The 21,784-nt window shown below is 38.9% G+C and overlaps 1 long non-coding RNA gene across 1 annotated transcript in view; it reads left to right on the top strand.

Moving 5' to 3' along the window:
* Window positions 1-239: 239 nt before the first annotated feature.
* LOC122466006 overlaps window positions 240-21,784 on the top strand; it is a 111,105-nt gene continuing 89,560 nt past the window's right edge. Inside the window, exon 1 of the long non-coding RNA XR_006291191.1 lies at window positions 240-473. This is a non-coding gene — a long non-coding RNA (uncharacterized LOC122466006). The remainder of the gene's footprint in view (window positions 474-21,784) is intronic.

The following is a 21,784-nucleotide window of genomic DNA, read 5'->3' on the forward strand; positions in this document are numbered from 1 at the left end:
TCTGCCAATATGTGTTATGAAATGTATTAGCCAGCTGGTCCTAGGAGGGGCAGGACAAGGACTAGGCTAGAAAAACTAGGGGTGAAATTGTGGCTGCATTTCAGCCAATGACAAAACTCCCATTGACTTCAATGGGGGCCAGCTAGGATTTCTTCCCTGATGCTTCTGACACAGTTCTGTGTGGGGAGATAAGGGTTAACCAGCAAGACTTCAAAACAGCTGAAGATCATTAGCCTCCCTGGGAAGGCAGCTTTGAGCACATTAGAGTAAATGGAAGCTAAGAGCATGGAGTTGGGAGTGGCTGGGGAACTGGATAAGAAAAGCTTTGCTTTGCAGGAAGGTAACTCTGTTGAAGTCAGTATAAGGCTTTGTTATTTAGACTAGAGATTTCCAGCAATGCCTTGTGATTCTGAGTGTTCAACTAGGACACATACCCATCCTTCCTCTTTCTGAAAAAATCAAGCTCTATTAAGGTATGTTAAGTGAGTACTTACAAATGGAAACTCCCAATGTCACTAATTATTTTTGAAACTCAGGGCCCTAAGTGTTTTGAGACTGATTTTTGCTGCCTTTTTAAATGTTTTTGGTTGGCTCTGACTACAAAAGGGGTTTAAAGACTGTGTCTGTCTGTGGCCTTTTTAAAGGTTTTACAACCACTCTGTCCCAAAGAGAGAAGCAGAGGGAGAGGAAATAGGCTTGGGAAGCCAGGTGAGTTTGGAGAGTAGTATTGTTGCCATGAATTCAAGGCCTGAGTGTGAAACACCAAAATGCAGCATGGTTGGAGTTCCCCTCTTCCCTTAGCGCTGAAGGAAAGATGAGAGACAACATGTTTGACACTTAAAAATAAATAAGAAAATCCTGTAAAAATGTGAAGTTTGAAGAAATCCCCTGTTTAGGCTGTGAATAAAAAATTGATATATCAAGAAAATGTTATGAATTTCCTAAATGCCACCATGCTACTGTAGCTTTCTCCTGGTCAAAAGGGGCAAGAGTGAAAATCTGTGACTTGGAGGGCCATTCAGTCCATCATTAAATACAACAGAGAGATTCCATTCCAGAGATTTTCCTTACCATAGAACAAATAGTGCTATTTCTCCTCTTCCCCTAGTCCCCTCCCCCCGCCCCGGGTATGCAACACGTTTCAAAATCACATGGTTGCAGGAGGCACAGTGAATGATGGGGAAAATGTAGTCCTGAAAAAAAGAAAAGTTAGGGTATTTTTATTCTGTTTATACTGCTCAATAGGTGTTAGGAATATGTTGTATACCTTTCTCTATTGATCCTTAAAGCTGACAGTGAAAAAAATCAACTATCTACACACAGATCTTGTCTGTCTCCCCTAATTCACCCCGTTAGCCAATATAGCAAAATAATTATTTTGTGGCTTTTGAGTTAGGGTGCTTAAGTAGGCATGGCTTATCACAAGTTAAATAACAAAAATCAGTCATTTAGTGAATCTTGATTTGCTGAGTAATCATGTTAGTGATTACATCATTACTGATATAGGGTATTGTCCCTCACCAGGTTTGTGGCATCTAAAGGTCAATGCACAGTTATTGGGGTTACTAATTGACTTTAATTTTTTATTGGTCTGCCAGAAAGTTGTAGTACATATACAGCATGCATGTCCTGTAAAAATGATTTAACTGTTGGCTCTATTTCAAAGGCTTTAAAGAAAACATTGTCTAGACAAAGAACTGCGGTAGAGTATAAAATGTTCCCGCAAGGTTACAGTTTCAGCTTAGGCTGTAATGAGAAACTTTCCATATAGTGTTACAAGCATGTCATAAAATAAATAGAAAGCAGAGTCAGAACATGTGATGCTGTCACCTGTGAAAAAGGTTGTGCAATTTTATTTTATTTGTACCATTTGTCTGTCTCTATATAAATTGAGAATGTACGAAGGAAACCTTCCACTGAAACTCACTATACTGTACTGCATTGATTCAAATATGTATGTAAAATATAAGCTGGTATAACTATATCAGTCTCAAAGCTAGTTTTATATAATTATCAGATTTTCCTTCCGCTTTTATTCTCAATACTTATTTACGTTGCCATCAATAGAAGGAGAAAGCAGCTCTATTTGCATCCAATAACAGGTCTTCTCTTTGATTCAACTGGTAAAGTATGTTACATACTGATACATGCAACTACTGAATAAGTGCTACCATGGCTTAACACGTGTGTCTTTCTGCTTTGACGACAGTAAAATAGGATGGAATCACAAGAGGGCAGATTCGGATACTTCTATTTACACAGAATAAAAGTATATTTTATTTCAAAGGAAACATCAGTAACCAGAATTTAGCTCAATGTCACTTTTTTCTTATCAGGGACTGTTCTAAAATGGAATGATCAGAAATCTGTCGAGTTATATCAGCAATGCTGCTTGCCCAATTCACTTTTCATGCTTCTGTGTTATATTCAACATTGTTTCAGTATAGCAATTAGTTTGAAAAGGAAAATTACAAAATTGGTAATGGAAATTTTAGGCTTTCAGAGGAATCATACTTTCATACCTAGAATAATTTAATAATGGGGATACCACTATAGTCAGTGTAAACTCACATTTGGAGATGGAGTCCTAGATTTTATAGACGTAAAGGTTGAGATTTTCAAAGTAGTGCATGGAATTTAGCCACACATTTTCTATTTATTAAAGCAGAAGTTGTGAGATAAATCTCCGCTCTAGAGTCTAAGAAAAAGTATAGACGCCTAATACTGCAGTATGGTTTTTATAAGCGTCTGTGTTTATTTTACTAAGTCTTTTTATCCAAGATTACAGTTCAAAAATAGGAGATTTATATTAGCAAATATTTTAGTGTGAGTCTTGTATAATCATAATACAGAGCTGTCAAAGCAGAACAAAATTGTATTTGGTAAACTTGGACCTAGCTTCAGGCAGTGAAGAAGCATTGCAAAAGAATCTCTAATTAAAAATGAGGTTTATTGCAGGGACCAAATTCTTAGTAAAAGGATGCATGTGGACCATGAATATTTATGGGGATTTAAAGATGCTTTTCCCATTCAGTCAAAAAGGTAATGGAAAAAACAACACAAATGGAAATCCATTCATTTTTCTATTATTATTTTTAATATCTACTCAATACTAATTCCTATATAGTCTACAGAGGCAGATATTACTCATCCTTCGTGGCCACTTCTGTTATTCTGTTCCTGTTTATGATGACATAAAAAGGTCCTTGGCAGTCAGTTATGTCACAATCATAGACTTTTGTAACTAGCAGGTACTGTATATGGACACTGTTGTCTGACATTGCTTAGTCTTTTGACCTCCTGTGACTGAGAGCATTGTAACTGTGCATATCCATCTCTCTCTAAAGTTACCTTGTACTCCCTCTCTCACATATTTTTTGTTAAGTCACCTGTGGTGTATTGTCTAAACCCTAGATTCTAACGGCTCTAACACAGGGAATATCTTACTATGACTTCTTCTGTTTTGTATAGTGTTTAGACAGTAGGGCTGTAATGCACATTTGGATCCCTGAAGTGGCATCATCATAATAACTTTCAGATGAGGAACCTATGTTGTGTCCAGGTAAATCAGCACCTACCTGTTGAGTGTACACACTCTCTGGATTTGTTCATGCAAATACTGTTATGTTGCAGTATGTGTGCACATTTTGCCATTGAATTCAGGCAAAATTTGGCCAGCCATACTTCTGTCTGTTTTTTCATCCCAAAGTAGTGTCCAGTACCATGTTACACACAGGAATTAATTGTTATTAATTGGCATGCAAAATCAGACCAATGATCCATCCATTTTAAAGGACTGTGCAAGAAACCCTACAGAAGGGTACTATAACCTTCCTATAAGTAAAGTAAAGTTTCTTCTAACCCTCATAGATATTGACTTCTGCCCTAATAATATGTACTTTGTATATGCCACATATGTTACATAAAAACTATTTTAGAAATGTTCAAGATCATTTTGAAAAGCTGATGGTACTGTGCTTTCGTATTCTTCTGCCTGTAGAGCCCAATGCCTTAGTTATCATGGGTAATTAAAAAAAAATTGTAAAAGCACCTAAGTGACTTAGGAGCCTGTCTCATTTTCAAAAATTACTTAAGCTTTTAAGAGTTAGACTTAGATGCCTACTTCTCTTTGTGGATCTGACATTTAGGTGCCACTGAGATCTTCAAAACCTCTGCTCAGCTGCAGTCTAACCTTGTAGCACCTCTGTTTCCACTGATAGTTTCCTACCTGTTTATGCTTCTGCGGGTGGGCATACATAAAGCCACCTAAATCTTGAGACCTCCAAGCTGCTTGTCACCTAAGCCCCAGCAGGGTTAACAAACTAGGTGTTCTCATGCCAATCTTGCTGGCATGGCCTGATCCGGTAGGCTCTCTCAGAGCACACGCACTTGCACAATAGCCCAGTGGTTAGAGTACTCTCCGGGGATGGGGAAGACCTATGTTTGAATTGCTGTTCTGCTGGATTTGAACCCAGGTCTTCCATGTGCGTGTACTAACAACTGAACTATAGAGTCATTCTCATTCTCTCTCTCTCTCTCTCTCTCTCGTTGATGTTTATTTAGTGTTTCATACAAAGTGGAACTATGACAGGAGAGGTTGAGAGACACCACAATGCCTGTAACCTGCTGGTTAGAGTACTCAGATACATCATGGAATCTCTCTCTTCTAATAGTACAAAGCTCCCATTTCTGGCCTTGTAGTTTCACAAGGTATTGGACCTTATAGATGTCACTAGTCCAAGATTGATTATATCTGTTCTGTGCCTTAGTGCAATTTAATTTTCCTGGAGGAGAAAATGGATTTCTGCCTCTGGTGAGGAAATAAAGCAAAGCAACTGTTGTGACTGGAAGATTTTAAAATGTGTCAGGTCTTTTGAAGCTGTTTTGACATTCGGAATATCATCATAGTCCAAGCATAGGTGGATTAATGAACATCAGGCGGGTCAAACATGCATGATAAATACAATTGATCACAGTTTTAACTCATCACATGGATATTACTTCCATATATTTGTGGGCATGTGTATATCAGCAGATATAATATAATAAATGCATACAATACGTTACATCCATAGCCAACTATTTAGGACCAGCAGTTCAAGACTAGTTACAAATATCTAAAATTCAAGCCCAGCTCTGCATAAATAGTTTTAATCATAGAATTTCAAGGTTGGAAGGGATCTCAGGAGGTCATCTAGTCCAACCCCCTGGCTCAAAGCAGAACCAATCCCCAATTTTTGCGCCAGCTCCCTAAATGGCCCCTTCAAGGATTGAACTCCTAACCCTTGGTTTAGCAGGCTAATGCTCAACCACTGAACTATCCCTCCACCCAATAAAGACTCACTCTTAAGTTCAACTTTAAAATGTTACATTTTGACATAGCAATTTCCTGCTGTCTTTTCATATATCTAGCTCTGCTGTACCACTATACTTGATATTACACCATTACTGTAGCAGAATATGAACTCATAATAAGTTATAATGGGTTGAGGAGAAAGCCTAGAAGATGATATAGTAGTATTATGGCTTCAAGCTTCATTTTCATGGCTAACTCAGTAATGAACAGGTTAGATATTATTTTCCAGAATGGAACTAGATAGAAAAGACCACAGGATGTTCAAATGTAAACTTACTACTTGTTAGCATTTCTATGAGTTTTCCCTAGAGAAGGAAAATCCTCAAAAGTTCCAGTGTTTGGAATTCGCTGAAATAGTATCCATGTTTCAGATGTTTCTCAAAGATTTTCTGAATTATCAAAACATTTTATGGGAAATCTAATAACAGAGGCTTTCTCACAAGATTTCTGGCAATTCTACTTTTGTTCCTGGCTGAAAATACTTCAAGGATATTTTTTATCATGGTGCTTCAAGCACTTCCAGCTCTTTCTGAGAAGTGCAGAGGAGCATGAAAATAGGGGAAAAGCTGGCTATGTGAGAACTAAATACTTTAGGAAATTCTGAATTCATAAATAAAATATTATGATGGGGGTGGGGATGTGGATGCTTGAAGTTTTATATCTTCCCACCAATTCACCTAGGCCACCAGCTGGGATCTGTGTGGAACGAAACTCTGGATTTTCAGTTGTTTCAACATTCAGGCTTTGTGTTTCAGTTATGTTGCCCTCTACAGACTTGCCCACAGAGGGTCAGGCAAATAAAGCCAGGTAAAAGGGGTATAAGATAGGAATATCAGCATGCAGGTGCGTGTGTGTGTACATTTTTAAGCAAACAGGTGCAATACTTACTGAACATTTGAGTTGGTCAAAGTTTAGTTGACTGAGAGTTGTGTGAAGTAGTACTGCCTTTGGGTTATTTTAAACCTGCTGCCTGTTAATTTCATGGGGTGACCCCTGTTTCTTCTGTTATCTGAAGGGGTAAATAACACTTTCTCTGCACCTTTCATGATTTCATCAACCTCCATCATATCCCCGTCTAGCCATCTCTTAAGAAGTAGTCTGCAGAGTGGGGGGGAAAAAAAGAGAACCTCTGTCATATGATAAATACAATCTTTTCAGGGTAGTCCAGCAGGCAAGATATATTATTTCCATGAAAGAAGAAAATATAGATGTAAATTTCAAGGAAGATACAATGGAGTCAGAAAAGAGAAATGATATCTACAGTAAATTTCTTTATGCACTACAATGTCAAGGAACGTCATATTTAGGACTTAATAAAATATTGCCAGCACCTTCAGTTTATAACAGTGTGACAATTTTCTGATTCATTTAAGATCAACTCCAATGTTTGGAATTGCTTATTATTTGTAAATATGTTCACCTTTTATCCATTTTAGATTTAAGTGTATAATTCTTTTTAAATGTTCATGATTATTTAGGAGATAAGTGTAGATTTTCAAAAGTGAAGTAAAGAAAGGAAATGGTGACTTTATTGCTATGCTCAATAGCTTTTTGAACTGTGGATCCAATTTCAGGGGATCTTATGCTAATTTTATTTCCCTGAAATTACAAATTAGTAGTTTCTTGGCTGATTAGGCATAAGATTTTCAAAGGGTAGGCTAAGGTGTGTATGGGATTTTTTTTGGTATACACATAACTCTCTCACATTAGCAGGAGTTACAGATGTTCAGCAAGAAATAATAGATTTACAAATTCCCCATGCATTATTTGTTAATTCTTAGCCTTACTGAAATATTTTTTCCCTCGAAAGGACAAATACAATGCAGATTCTATTCTGCTTGGGCCATATTTTGAAATTCTCATTGAGCTGTTGGTTAGAAAAAACTCTACTGCCTTCAGAAGAAATGATGCCAGGGAGCTGGGGAGCACAGAAAGATACATGCTGATATTAAGGAAACAAATGGTTTTTAGGGCTGCCACCTCTTCAGTTCATTGCATGATAGCAGCAGCAAATCCCTCTCTTACCTCTCCCCCTGAATAAAGAATCCAGTGGACACTACTCAAAGACAAGGTACCCTATGATGTTTCTTGCCATCTCACAGGTTGTTCCTACATAGGTGATCTGGGGCCTAGTTATTGTACTTCAGCCAAAACACAGGGCTTACATTTGCTAGGTGAATGGCAAATATGAAACTGGAACAATGGTTGGTTCATATCAATGTATGTGAACAGCTACTTAGCTTTTCATTTTAGTAATGTTTCAGCATTAGTATGTATGAGTAACAGAAACATGGACGTATAGCTTTCTGTCTGTTCATGGTGTGTTGGGGTAAAAATATTGGCTCACTCAGGATAATACATAGTGCTAAGTACAATACCAGTGAGCTGGATACAATACTGTACATAGAATTATAATAGAACATGTTAGACAATAGGTGTGATGTGCACATGAAAATCACAAAAATACAGTGTATGTAACCACAGGAATGCAAGAAGTGGGATGGTAGGAGAATTCCCCTATGGGTCAGTAGAATGATCTTCTTTCCCTATATGTGGGTATCAAATTGGTCATCTGCCAGAAGAGATAAGGCTAGTTAAAAAAAAAATTTGAAACTATTTTCAATGAAAAATCTCAAATGAAGAGAAACCGAACTGGGAAAAGTGGGGAAGGGAAGGAAAGAAAAAAATTAAACCGGACAAAATTGTTTCAATTTGAATTTTACATTAATTACAAAATAGAAAAAAAAAGTGAAAATGTTGATATAATTCAAAAAGCTATTTTTTGTCAAAAACAAAGACATTTTAATGGAACATTTCAACCAGACCTGCATGAAAGGCATTCCCCCTCCTTACAACAGTTGAAGAGCTTTCTCACCCTTACTTTTAATTGCGTTTATAACATTTGTTTATTCTATGGTAACACTTAAAGCCCCAATTAGGGTTTGAGGACTGATTCTGCTAGGCACATTACACGTGTGTACACAAACAAAAAAGATGGCCTGTGCCCTATAGATCCTATTTAACTCATTCTGTTAAACTGAAGTTGTCAGTTGTCCAGGTTTCTGTAATGCATCCATGCATGCTCCTAGAAGAAGCTGATTGCAATTTTGGGTAAGGAAGGAAATTTTCCCAAGAAGCCAAGATTAGCCTTTCTCTTCCTCCTCCTTCCCCTTCTCTCCGGGCAGCTGGGCTTTGCTGTAGCCAGGGCTGACTAGTCAGTTACCTATTACAATTTTTTTTTTAAGTTATTTGGACTTCATTACTGTAAATGTTTTTGAACACAAGTCCTTTGTGGTAACAACCTATTGTTTAACCCCTTTTCGTGCACAGAATCAAGAGAGGGAGTAGCCTGTGAGAAGCAGTGAATTATAGTGGGAGGGTGTCTGAGTTCACATACAGAATAAAAATACCTTTCATTCAATTACAATTCTTCACACGATGAAAGGAGTGCCTGGGATCTTTGGCTTAGGGATGAATTTTTGTGGTTGGGGCTCATAGCAGTCTTTGGCTTCTTGGGGCCTTATATAGCAGTTGATAAAGAATGTGTGTATAGTAGAACCTCAAAGATATGAACACCAGAGTTATGGACTGACCAGTCAACCGGACATCATTGGTTACTTCTAGTTTCACATCAGGTAGCATCGGGGGGGAGGGGGAGGGGGAAGCAAATACTGTACTGTGCCTGTATTGCATCCTAAAGGTAGGCACATCTGGGCTGCCTGTCCTCACCCCACCTCCGTGCGCAGGGCACCCACTTACAGCTACAATAAGAGGACTGAGCGTTACCAGACCAAGGCAGCAGGAGCCAGAAGAGCAGGAGCAGCGCTGGGGTCTGTGTCGCTTTCACCCTCTTTTCCCCCCAGGAGGGGGAGTGCCGGGGGGGGCACTGTTTACACACGCACACACAGCTGGGAAGGGGACAAGCTTGCAATCTGACCCAGGGAAAGAAGCTGCCTGCTGGAGCCGAGGAGGGAGCTCAGCTGCTGTAGAAGCCTGGCCTGAAGTGTCAGCTGCCGGATCTGGAGCCCGAACTGTGCTTTGTTCAGAGTTACAAATATTTCAGAGTTATGGACTATCTCCATTCCCAAGGTGTCCATAACTCTGAGGTTCTATTGTACTTAGATCTTCATTTTGCTATCAGGTAACAGATGAAGGAATTATTAATTCTGAATATTTTAATATAGTTATAGTTATTCACATAAGACCTAATCCTGCAAAAACCAACTAGTACTGGCATCTGAAATGGTTACTGCAAGTAGTCACTTTTGAAATCAAGGGTCTATTTATGTTTTCAAGAATGGACCCTTAATCCATAACCAACTGCATGAAGTCTCCCCTGGTCTCTCAATTTTTCAGTAGTCACAGGAATCATTTTATACCAATAAGATGGAAAATGAAAAACTAAAATGCTTACGCTTTTCAGGCTGACCAAACTTGTAATTTTGTCAAGGTTGCAGCTGAAAAGATGAAATATATAATGTATGATTCATTTAAAATATTGAGTGTGTTTCAACCAGACTCTTGATTTTTTTTTTTTTTTTTCATTCATGGCTTATTCTTGCAATCTAACATTTGACATTTTAAAAGTCTACTGGGTCCAATAAACAGAAAATCAATACACGGTTTAGTGCTTTTCCCCATATTAGAGATGGATTTCAGCTGTTTAATTTATAATATTAATGAGACCATTTTTATCAGATTGCAAGAGAAGGGGATGATCTGCATTTTTATTTACTAAACAAATGAGTCCGAAATACCACGAGTTCTATTCAAATGAGCTGTCTGCTTCAGGAGAACAGTCCTATACTAAATATCTAGCTGATCACAACGATAGTATAACATACACTCACTGGTCATTGAAATGGGAAAGGGGAACTCCATATACAATACTCCGGGGGGGGACCCCATATACAATACTCAAAGAAAATAATTCCGAGTAATAGTTTGTGTTACAATCTGTCTGATTAAGATTCCATTAAGACAGGGGTGGGCAAACTAAGGTCCGCGGGCTGCTTCTGGCCTGTCAGATGTTTTTATCCAGCCCTTGAGCTCATGCCGGGGAGCGGTGTCGGGGGCTTGCCCAGCTCCGGTGCTCCTCTGGCCAGGAGGGATTTTAAAGGTGTTTACCCTTCCCTTTATATTTATGACAATCCCTTATAGAGCCCCCCCATGCTACACTCCATAGAGTCTCCCTCCCCCACCAGGCATTCATGGCCTGCCATACAATTTCCATACCCAAATGTGGCCCGTAGGCTAAAAAGTTTGCCCACCTTTGCATTAAGAGAACACTTAAGCAAATCTAAGAGTTCATTTAAAGATTCTTTTCCCAAGTCTCAAAAAATATGATAGTTAAACATTGATTGCTATTTAAACATCCTGAAAGGATCAAGACCCATTTGCAAGTGAGTATCATTTTATATTATTTTTTCACAAAGAGAAATAGACCATGACCTCATGAGTTGCTCAAGAAATCGCATGGTTGCCTGCCTGCCTGCCTGCAGCAACATTACACTGTAATCAAGTTGGTTAATATTTCTGTTGATAATACTGGAAGTCTTAGGAGTTCAGGTGTATCCCTGTCTTTTATTTTTAAGGTTCAAGTCTGTCCTTTGAAACTGGATCATCCTTGAACTTTTCTAATATTTCCTGGGGAATACTACAATTTTCAGTTGTAAACAGATGGCTTAGGAAGATAATAATGAAGACATTTTAAGGGTAACTCCAGCAGTGAGTGGGTTTAGAATGAGAAGTGAACTCTCATTTTATATATTTATTTAAAGGGGGGAGGGAGAGATTATCTCAATTTCAAGATACATATTATGGGATAGACTCTGGCTGTAAGATGGAATTTTCAAGTGTGACTAAAGTAATTTAAACACACTTTTGTGGTTAGAGATTGTACAGTAGTCGAGTACCTTGAAGAATTTTGGCTATTTATCAAATCTAATATTTGAGTGCAATATTTTCATAGTTGTTCTGTAGCCATCAATGTTCAGGTTTCTCTAAGTGGTGGATTGAGTAGACACGTCATTTGTGTTACCATTTTTCTCCTCTAAACACATGGGAAAAGGGTAATTACTTTGTTTTAAGTGAATCATCTGTTTACTTGAATTCTCCAAATAACTGTCACAGGCTTCTGCCCCAGGTGGCTATTGTGGGGTAGTGTATTCTTAAATAGGTTGAACACAATTTTATAAAATAGTATGAGATGTGTACAGCTCTCCAACAAACATGTCTTTCACTCTCCCTCAGCCATCTTCATTCTAGTGTGTAGATAGAGGCTTTAGAACTGATCAGGCTCTAGAATAAGCAGATAAAACTCTACTTGAAATGGCCCAGATTCACTAGTGACATAAGTGTTGCTGTAAATTATGGGTTTGGAATGAGCTGATCAGAAAGTGGGTGTAAGTGGCACAGCGGTGTAACTTGGACTGGTGTGCCATTGGCTGGATGTAAAACCTACAGTGACTTGGTGTTCCCTAAGGGTATATGGGATGGATACGATGTACAGAATCCACTTAGTTGCTCTTCTTGCTACACACTTTTGTGCCTCAACCTACCATCAACCTCAGCCTGGACCAGTCCACACAAGAGGTCCACTTCCTAGACACTACACTGCTAATAAGCGATGGTCACATAAACACCACCCTATAACGGAAACCTACTAACCGCTATACTTACCTACATGCCTCCAGCTTTCATCCAGACCACACCACACGATCCATTGTCTACAGCCAAGCTCTAAGATACAACCGCATTTGCTCTGATCCCTCAGACAGAGACAAACACCTACAGAATCTCTATCAAACCTTCTTAAAACTGCTATACCCACCTGGTGAAGTGAAGAAATAGATTGACAGAGCCAGAAGGGTACCAAGAAGTCACCTATTACAAGACAGGCCCAACAAAGAAAGTAACAGAACGCCACTAGCTGTCACCTACAGCCCCCAACTAAAACCTCTCCAGCGCATCATCAAGGATCTACAACCTATCCTGAAGGATGACCCATCAGTCTCACAGACCTTGAGAGACAGGCCAGTCCTCACTTACAGACAGCCCCCCAACCTGAAGCAAATACTCACCAGCAACTACACACCACACAACAAAAACACCAATCCAGGAACCAAACCCTGCTACAAATCCCGGTGCCAACTCTGTCCACATATCTATTCAAGGGACACCATCATAGGACCTAACCACATCAGCCACACCATCAAGGGCTCATTCACCTGTACATTTACCAATGCGATATATGCCATCATGTGTCAGCAATGCCCCTCTGCCACATACATTGGCCAAACCGGACAGTCTCTACCTAAAAGAATAAATGGACACACATCTGACATCAGGAATCATAACATTCAAAACCAGTAGGAGAATACTCCAATCTCTCTGGTCACTCAATAACAGACCTGAAAGTGGCAATTCTTCAACAACAAAACTTCAAAAACTCCAGTGTGAAGCTGCAGAACTGGAATTAATTACCAAACTTGATACCATCAAATTAGGCCTGAATAGAGACTGTGAGTGGTTGGGTCATTACAAAACCTAAACTTAATTTCCCCAATACTAATTTCTTCTTACTGTTGCTCACACCTTCTTTTCAACTGTCTGTAATGGGCCACTCTCTTACAACTTCAAAAGTTATTTTTCCTCCCTTGGTATCCTCCTGTTAATTGTTATCTCATTAGACTGACCTCACAGTGGTAAAGCAACCCCCATCCTTTCATGTATGTCCTGCTCCTTTATTTTCACTCCATGCATTTGATGAAGTGGGTTCTAACCCATGAAATCTTATGCCCAAATAAATTTGTTAGTCTCTAAGGTGCCACAAGAACTCCTCATTATTTTTATGTAAATTAAAATGGCACTGGTTGAAAAATGGAGTGATGGGGTGTGTATTCCATACAGGTAATACATGGATCATTGTGGGTCTGAGAGGCCAGTTATACTACCTGGTTGCATCTGGGACAGTCTTAATTAAAAGATGAAGCTCAGATTGCGAGGGAGCTGTGGTGACTATAAACAAGGGAAGTGCAAAGTAGGGACTGCAGGGAGAGAAGGAAGAACTCTGTGGTCACTCTCTTGGTAGTAGAGAGACCAAAGAGAACAGGATGACTCCTGCAGAGTGAAGAGGAAGCCAAGAGATGGGAGTGGGCGGGAGATATCTGGAATACCCAGGATTGGAGCAAGGTTCTGTTGGTGATCCTGACACAAGGGCAGGAACTGTATCTCTGGAGCAGCCCTGGGAGGCTTTGATGGTAACAGACAACCTATAAGAGGCTGCAGAAAAGGCTTGAAGAAAGGCTAATATTAAGGAGGAGTACAGGGAGACAGTGGGAAGATGTCTGATGGAGCAAACCTTGGCATCTCATTCTAGGGTCCCTGGACTAGACCTCTGTGTGAAGGGTGAGCCTGGATTCCCCTACCAGCCACTAGGAAGGTGGTGTGAAGCCCCCTGATACATGGGGCTACGGATTATTTAAAACCCTGACAGCAGTTTGGAGTTAGTGTTTTTTTACATTTGAATTTGGTTAAAGGATTCCTGGGAGAAGCCCTGGGGCTGCTACTCTCAGAGGAGTGAAACAGAAAAGGCGCTCTGGAGCAGTAGAAAACATCCTATTGTAGAGGAGTGATGTGTGGAAAGCTGGTGGGAGGAGTGGCAACTTGGAAGAAAAGCTACCTGGAAAGTCACCAGACTGGGAGGGCTGAGTTGCAAAAAGAGGCAGACCAATGTGGGACCGAAGCAACCGTTGGCAGAGGGCGCTAGAGGAGAAGGCACTACTATTCTATGCCCAGGCATGAGGGGGCGCTCCAGCAGTCAGGTAACCCTTTTATAAATGGGGAAACATTTTTTGTAAAAACTTCTGAATGAAATGAAAAATCTTATTTATTTTTTTCTTATTTCTTTAAATGGAAAAACTTCATTTTGATTCAAATCAAATGGATTCAAATTTTTGTTTTGTTTTTATTCCCCTTCCCGACTGTAACAATATTTTTCTTTCTATTCCATTTGAATCCAAGTAAACACTTTTCATTTCAAATCATTTCGTGGGGGAAAAAATCTGGTAAGTCCACACAAATATTTCCATTTTGTTCTAAACTCTTTTTGCAGGAAAGTTGTCCTATTTTACAACTGGAAGGAAGGAAGTATACTGTGGGAAGGATTTTTTTTCTTACATCATCCTTGCTAACATATATACACACCATACCATATATTCCCAGGAATATCAAATTAAAATAGGGAAAGAAAGTGTAGGGAGTTCCCAAGCCTCAAAAACCCAACCCCCTGTTTTTTTTTCCCCTTTCCATTTGAATCAAAATGATTTTTTTGTATTTATAAACAATTCAAATTTTTTCAACCATTCAAAACAATTTTTTCCCCAACACTTTTGCCAAAACAATTGACAACTTCTATCAGTACAACAATTTTTGCACAATTCGTAGGCATTTTTTGTTGCAGTTCGGGGGTGAAAAATGTTGTACCAGCATTAGAAATGACTCATTTGGACAGTTAATGTCAAATTTGTACACATTACACTATTCTGCAACTTATGCCAGTTTCAAGACCAGATAGTACCTGATGTGTAGCTTCCACTATAATTTGTCACCATTTAATTTGCCTAAACGACTGTCATGGACCTTCTGAAGTGAGTCTAGATCAATGGGAAACAAGCCCACTTATGTGAGGGATAAATTTGGTCTTTAGTCTAGAGGCTGCTAAAAGTGTCAGGTTTTAAATAGACAATGTGAGAGAGGTAATATCTTTTTCTGGACCTACTTGCATGGTGAGAGAGACTAGCTTTCAAGCTACACAGAGCTCTTCTTCAGGTCTTGGCTACAGCACTGCAAACAGGTTTTGAATACTTAAAGGTTTAAGTGACAAAGTTTACATTTAAATTAAAAATAAAAATTGCAGTAACAGGCTGGATTGCTCAAGGCAAACCAACTGAAGAGTGTAAAGAGGAGAAACAGAGAGCTAAAGGCTTTTGTTCCACTGAAAGCATCTTGGAAACTTTTAGTTAGTTTTGGAATACATGTACAATACTAAGATTTTCCTTATACTTCCACTAAATCAGAACATACTGAGGTTTTCATAGTTTACTAGAAGGTCTATTAAAATGAAAAGATCAATCCTAAAGAAAATTTAATAAAGACACTTCAGCCTTTAACTGTAGCCAAAAAAAAGTTTTGGCAAACCGAGTGTGTTTATCTTTTCTTAAAAAAAACAACAACATGGGTTTTGGGCCAATCTCATGGTTTTGGGAGGATCTGACTCATGACTTTGAGGTTGGCAGTAGTGGGAGTGTATTTGTGCAACTGTCACACAGGGATTTGCGCCATCCCAGAGCAACTGGATCTGATTGTTAGCAATTGAATACTACCGGATCTGTTAATTGTGTTTAGGTCTGTTTATTTAATTCTGGTTTAGCGCAACTTCAGTAAAGTTACGTTATCTCAGCCAGATGAGGAGAGACCCAGTATTTCTTATTGTGATCTCAGTGCGCATTCTTTGATGAATTCAAAGTGTTAGATGCATTAGTGGCTCTGAGTGTTGGAAAGTCTACAGCACTTGCTTCCAAAGTTAGTGGTGCTGTTACCATGGCTATCAACTTTGACCAGTTTCCATGTGCCATTGCTCAGAGGGGCTCAGCCTTGTGCAGGTGGTGATAATTAAGAACTTTATAATGGATTACAATTAAACTTTAAGTTTTATCAAGTGTTTCCAATTTCCTCCTGTGCAGTATTCCTGCATGAGGCCAATTTACCACTAAACTCCTACTCATACACTATTTTGGTGGCTTCATGTAAGTGGGATCTCAGTGCTGCATTGGCTTTGTGCAGGACCTTTCTGAATTGTTAAACTGTTCAATCTGACACTTGTAAAATTAAGATTTTTCTTATTTGAAAAGATACAGTCTTAAATGACATAGAAATCAATCTTCATTAAGGATTCTGAGTTTGTCACTTGTTTTTATAGATTTTTTTTTTTCTTTTGAGGTATAAGAAAAATGAATCTGTCAGAAGTATTTTTATTTATATTTAAACAAATCTGAACTGATTTTTTTGTTCCAACCAATTTTGAAAAAAGAAGCCTCCATCTAAGAATTCTATCTGTAGGTGGTAGAGAAGAGATGGGACTTGGCTATAATGAATATAAAGAGCATTATTTACGAAGGCCACTGAACTCAGACAAGATCCAGTGATTTTCGCTGGTTCTCTAACACACAGATTGACTAAGCAGAGCCTATAGTGCCTAATTTCACTACATAGGGTTTGCCTAAAAAATCCTGGCCTGGATTGCACAGACATGGAAAGGGCTGCTGTATGTACCTCAAATTCCAGTCAGGGAGGATTTTTTTTCAACCACAGTTATAAGCCTTTATAATGGAAACATTCTCCTGTTTAATTACATAACTGTTTGCATTTAGTATAACCTATAATAAATGTTCCAAGTTTCCGTGAAATTCTTTAGTTAGCTGTGGTGGATTGTGATGAGGAACCTCCTCTACCCTGGTAACAGTAAATTGGCATGACCGTTCTGCAGAATTCCAGCACCTCTGAATGTACTGTAATGTCTGCAGAAAACTAACCTTAAGCTCAGCCAGCTATACAGATAAACAAGAATTATTGTACTACAGCCTTAATAGTTCCCTTGAACATAATCTCTTCAAAATTGGAAAGAGCTGATCCCCCGCTGAGTGACCTGTCTACTTATGTTTGTGATATCTGACCTATTTTTCACCACTTAGTTTTCCCTCAGTGCCAGACAACAATCTGAAGTCCTGCAAAACAATCCAAAGCCTTTCCAATAAAACACCTTTAATATAATGTATAAAAAATTCCACCAACACGTTCCTGAAGCTGGATCTATATATTGACCTATAAAATTGAGTCCTAGCAGCACTATAGGAATGGTCTCTCCGATTCAAACTTCCTGAGGATTTGATGGCAGCACCCAATAAACACCATTTTTTTTTTTCACATGCAGCTGTGGTAATCACGCATGTAAATACAATTCCCACTCTTGCACCTGCAAATACTAGTTTGCATGGACAAATAATCTGTTTTATAACTACAACTAGTCCATAATTTTTCCAGGACCAACTATTGCACCTTCTTTGGACATATTTACAATAATCTACCTGAAAACAACACCAAACTGAGGCTTTGAAATTATGCTCAGCCCATTCCTCTGGTCTAGCCAAGACCCATTTGGCAGAACTGCCTAGGTGAGATGTGGGGCAGATGGATATGACTAAAGTTGGTTTCCAATCTTGGCTCAGGTTTTGCTCTAATTTACCCTGCTAATCCTCTTCTTAGGGCTGTTATAAGATCTGAGGATTTTTGGACCATTAGACATTCCAGCCATGGTCCTGCCCAATCTACAATGCCTCAAGATGTCCCCTAAGAGATGAAGGTACAGAGCTGGCTCTACGCTTTGCTGGGGATTCACTTGGGCTGGGGGAATCTCCATTGGGCCATTGAAGTTACTTTTGCATGTACAAAGATAATTCTGGAGAATAACAAAGGGATTGAAATGTGGGCCAGGTTCTGGCCCACACAACTGTACTCCTGAATTATTGGCATGTTTAAAGAGCAGGAACAGGAAAGAGGAACAAAATGTAAAACTTTTAAATGCTTCAATGACAGTTGACCAATTTTCACCAAGATTATTCATAGCCTAGAGCAGTATTTCTCAATGAGCAGTCCCTGAGATCTCCCTGACATAGTTTAGGAAAGCAGCAAGCCAGTCTCTGGTACCAAAAAGTTTGAGGAAACACTGGCCTGGGGTATCCTATTGCTTCTGTCACTGCTCCTGGATTCAGGTAGCAGTAGTAAGTCCATAACACCCATCTGTAACTGACAAACAACTTAATCTTTCCTCTCTTGCAGTAGTTAGTTCTGGCATTGTCATGTTTAGCTGAGAGTGCTATTCCATCCAGCACACCATACAGCAACCCTTAATACTACTTTAATATACAGGTTTTCTTACATTTAATGAAAAACAACAATGAATTATGTCATGAAGGAACTAGGCACAGTTCTCAAATTGTAGTACAGCCTCAGCAACCTCAATAATTACTGCACATTAGCTAAAGGTTATGACATAGCCATTACTGAAATATAGTAACTATTTAGGAGGAAAATGTTTTCAGATTCAAATACCTTGCTCCTAATGGCTTTCTTTCTTTTTTTTCTATAAAAAGTGAAACTCAGAATGAAAGAAAAATGGACTTGGCAATTTTGAATTAGGATACTAGTTGTCGTCTCTAATGTCTAGAGCTCTGTAGAACTTTCCAAGTTCTATTTGAAAGGACTTTACAACACTTTTCAGGAGAACCAATTCCCATGGGTCTCCAAGCCATAAAGCTTGAAAATACTTGTATGCAGTTGAAGCTAGTTTCCCAGGGTCAAATTTTGAAGTATCTATCCCAAACATTGCTTATGGGTCCGCAACAGACAAAACATTCAGAAAACAGCGAATTATTGGGTGTGTCAGCTTGACTTCAATGAAGCTATGACAGTTTACCCTAGCTTAGGATATGGCCCTTCATACCTGATTTGAGGGCTTAAGTGGGACTTAAGTTGTGCCTAGGTTTTGAGGTTGTATTCTGTGTAGGGGCAAGTTTCATTCGGAGTTTAAAAACAAACAAAATCCCACTGGTGCAATCCAGTTTACTCAGGCTGGTTGATCATCTTGATGCTGACACTTACATGATGCTTGAAAATGTGCTGCTTCCCCCCTCCTCTGCTGGCCACATCCTTGAATAAAGAAACAAGGTAGGATATGCTCTGGATTTACACATGTATAAAAAAGATACAGGAACTTCAATAAATATGCGGAGAGTGGGATTTTCCTTGCACCGAACACAGTAAATACTCCTGTAAAAAGAGGGAGAAAAATCTGTTCCCCTGAAAAAAAAGAAAGACCATTTGTGCCTAATACATGGAAGAAAATATCTGCAAGTAACTAGTGAATGTTACCTGTAATACTATTTAAAAAACAAAAACAGCATGAGCAATTTGCAGTGTGTGTGACTGTTTTCCAGCAAGAAATATGAGATTTGTTCAGTGTTATCAGTAATATGATAAGAATCAACATTGTACAGTAGCTGGTAGGATTTGTATGAGTGTGTAGTGTTTTTGTCAATACATCAAAAAATTCTTATTGTTGCAATTTTCTCTACATTGGTTGTTCTCATATTGTATTTGTGGATTTTGTTTAGACTCTAATAAGAGAGAGAGAGATGTTAATATGATTCAGCTCTCCTATTGTGCTAGCAATGTTCACATGACATTAGTAGGGTGCATAAAATCCAGTATTGGAGCATGTTCATGCATGTAAAATATATTTGAATAAAGTTAACAATTCCCTGATGCTCTTACAATCACAATTAAATCAGTAGTAATATAATAGCTCCAATAGGGTAGGGGAGTTAAAATAAAGCTAAGAATGCATCCCACTATTATTTTTCATTGAACTATAGGGGTAACACTCCAACTCAGCATGTAATCCTTATTCAGGAAAACACATTTTTAAGTCCAACTGAAATAAAAAGTTAAGCATTTCCATTAGTCTTCATTTTTAAACATAGGTTCCAATGCTGAATCCACAAAACATAGCTACTGAAGAGCAGGGTGTAACAAAAGTTGTACAGTACTATGAAGTCTGATAGAAGGATCTTGGGTGCTTTTTCTCTCTGACCTCCCAGAGACTGGATGAGTAGTTTGAAGATTTGTCTTCCCTCTGCATTCTAGAATCAAGAGAGACCGCAGTAGGTCTTTCCATCTCTCTGCTATTGCAAGGTCATTCCCTTTTAATTATCTTCCATTTCAGTTTTAAAAGTACCAAGTGATAGGTTTTCCATTAATTCCCTTAGGGGATTATCCAGAGACTATGGTGTCAGTTCTTGGGAAGGCAAGGAAGGTGGTGGTGAAGGGAAACATTCTGTTTTCAATATTTTTATAAGCTATAAAGTGCTTTAATTGCTAATATTTCAAAGTACAGAAATTTTAAAGGATTGACTGACTAACCATTTTCCCACACTCAAAAAAATATTCACCATCATCTAATGGGTCACATATAACACAAAGAATGAAACTGTGGAATCAGCATAACTGTAGACTCCTACTAAAAGCTTTTGAGTAGAGCATTTCCGCTGAGAGAGTTTTCTTTAGCCAGCTCCCATGACTCTTTTTACAGTCCCACCCTTGCCAGACATTATTTATAAAAAAGGCAGCAAGTAACCCTCTTTGTTCCATCAGGAATCGGTTCCAGATACTGAAAACAAGACAGTTTGATCTCTCTAGAGGAAACTTTTTTTTTAAAGATAAAGTCTAGTTTAGGAAATATTCCCCAACTTCTTCATAAACTGATGAATGAGAGTGCATCTTACACTGTCAAGCTGAGGAAGTATTTCCTGTATTCACTTTCATATTCCTTATCTGAATGCCATCCCATTGCTTCCATGTACAACTTTTTTGATAATCCCACAATACTTCTCTACAAACTATAACTTTCAAATATTTGTAGACTCTGAAACTCTTCTGTTTAGTCATTTATGAGCCCGGTTACATATACATATGTATGTACCTCTTAGTGTTTCTTCCTGAGCTCCCTTCATGTGGAATAACTTTCTGGTAACCAATCAGGTGCCTAAAAATGAAAACCATACTCCTGGTGTAGTGTTCCCACAACATATAGAGGATACAGTTGTGCTCCCTGGGATAGCAAAGCTACTCTGTCAGCAAAGTATTTGTGATTCTTAGTTATTTTAAGGCTGCAGCCTGTGCAAGTGGAGCTATGCAGGAATGCAGCGCACAGGCTCCTGTACAGAAGTGAATTTCACCCTATGTGGCACTTGAACCCTATGGCTGGTGGTGTTGTCTTTGTTCTCCACATAGCATAAAGAGAAAGGGAGAACTTCAGTGACACAATTGGGTTCCAAATTACAATAGAGCTGGGTCAGAATTTCTGGATTAAATGTTGTGTTGGAAAATGTTGATTCCACAGAACTGAAACTTTTAACAGAAATGTTCCCGTTCTGATAACTTTCCTTGAGAATATTTTTTTTCAGTTCAGGACAGAATTTCTGGTCAGACAGCCCCACCCCCGGTTCTATAGTCAATACACTGGTGCTCAAAGCACACATCTAGGATGTGGGAGACCCATGTTCAAGTCCCTGTTCTGCTTTATTCAGAGCACAGACTTGAACCTTGGTCTCCTCTATCCCAGGTGAGTACCCTAACCACCAGACCGTTGGCTCTCATGGGGTGGGTCTTTCCAAATCTTTTCTGTTGGAGCTGTTCTACTCTGTATAATTTTATATTGGACCAGAGAGAGAGACTGACTCTATAGCCTGCTGTTTAAGGAACTCGCCTAGGATCTCCTCTGAGAGAGGAAGTCTCTCCTCCAATGAATGT

This window comes from Chelonia mydas, chromosome 5 (assembly GCF_015237465.2).
Source record: "Chelonia mydas isolate rCheMyd1 chromosome 5, rCheMyd1.pri.v2, whole genome shotgun sequence".
Taxonomy (NCBI): Eukaryota; Metazoa; Chordata; order Testudines; family Cheloniidae; genus Chelonia; species Chelonia mydas.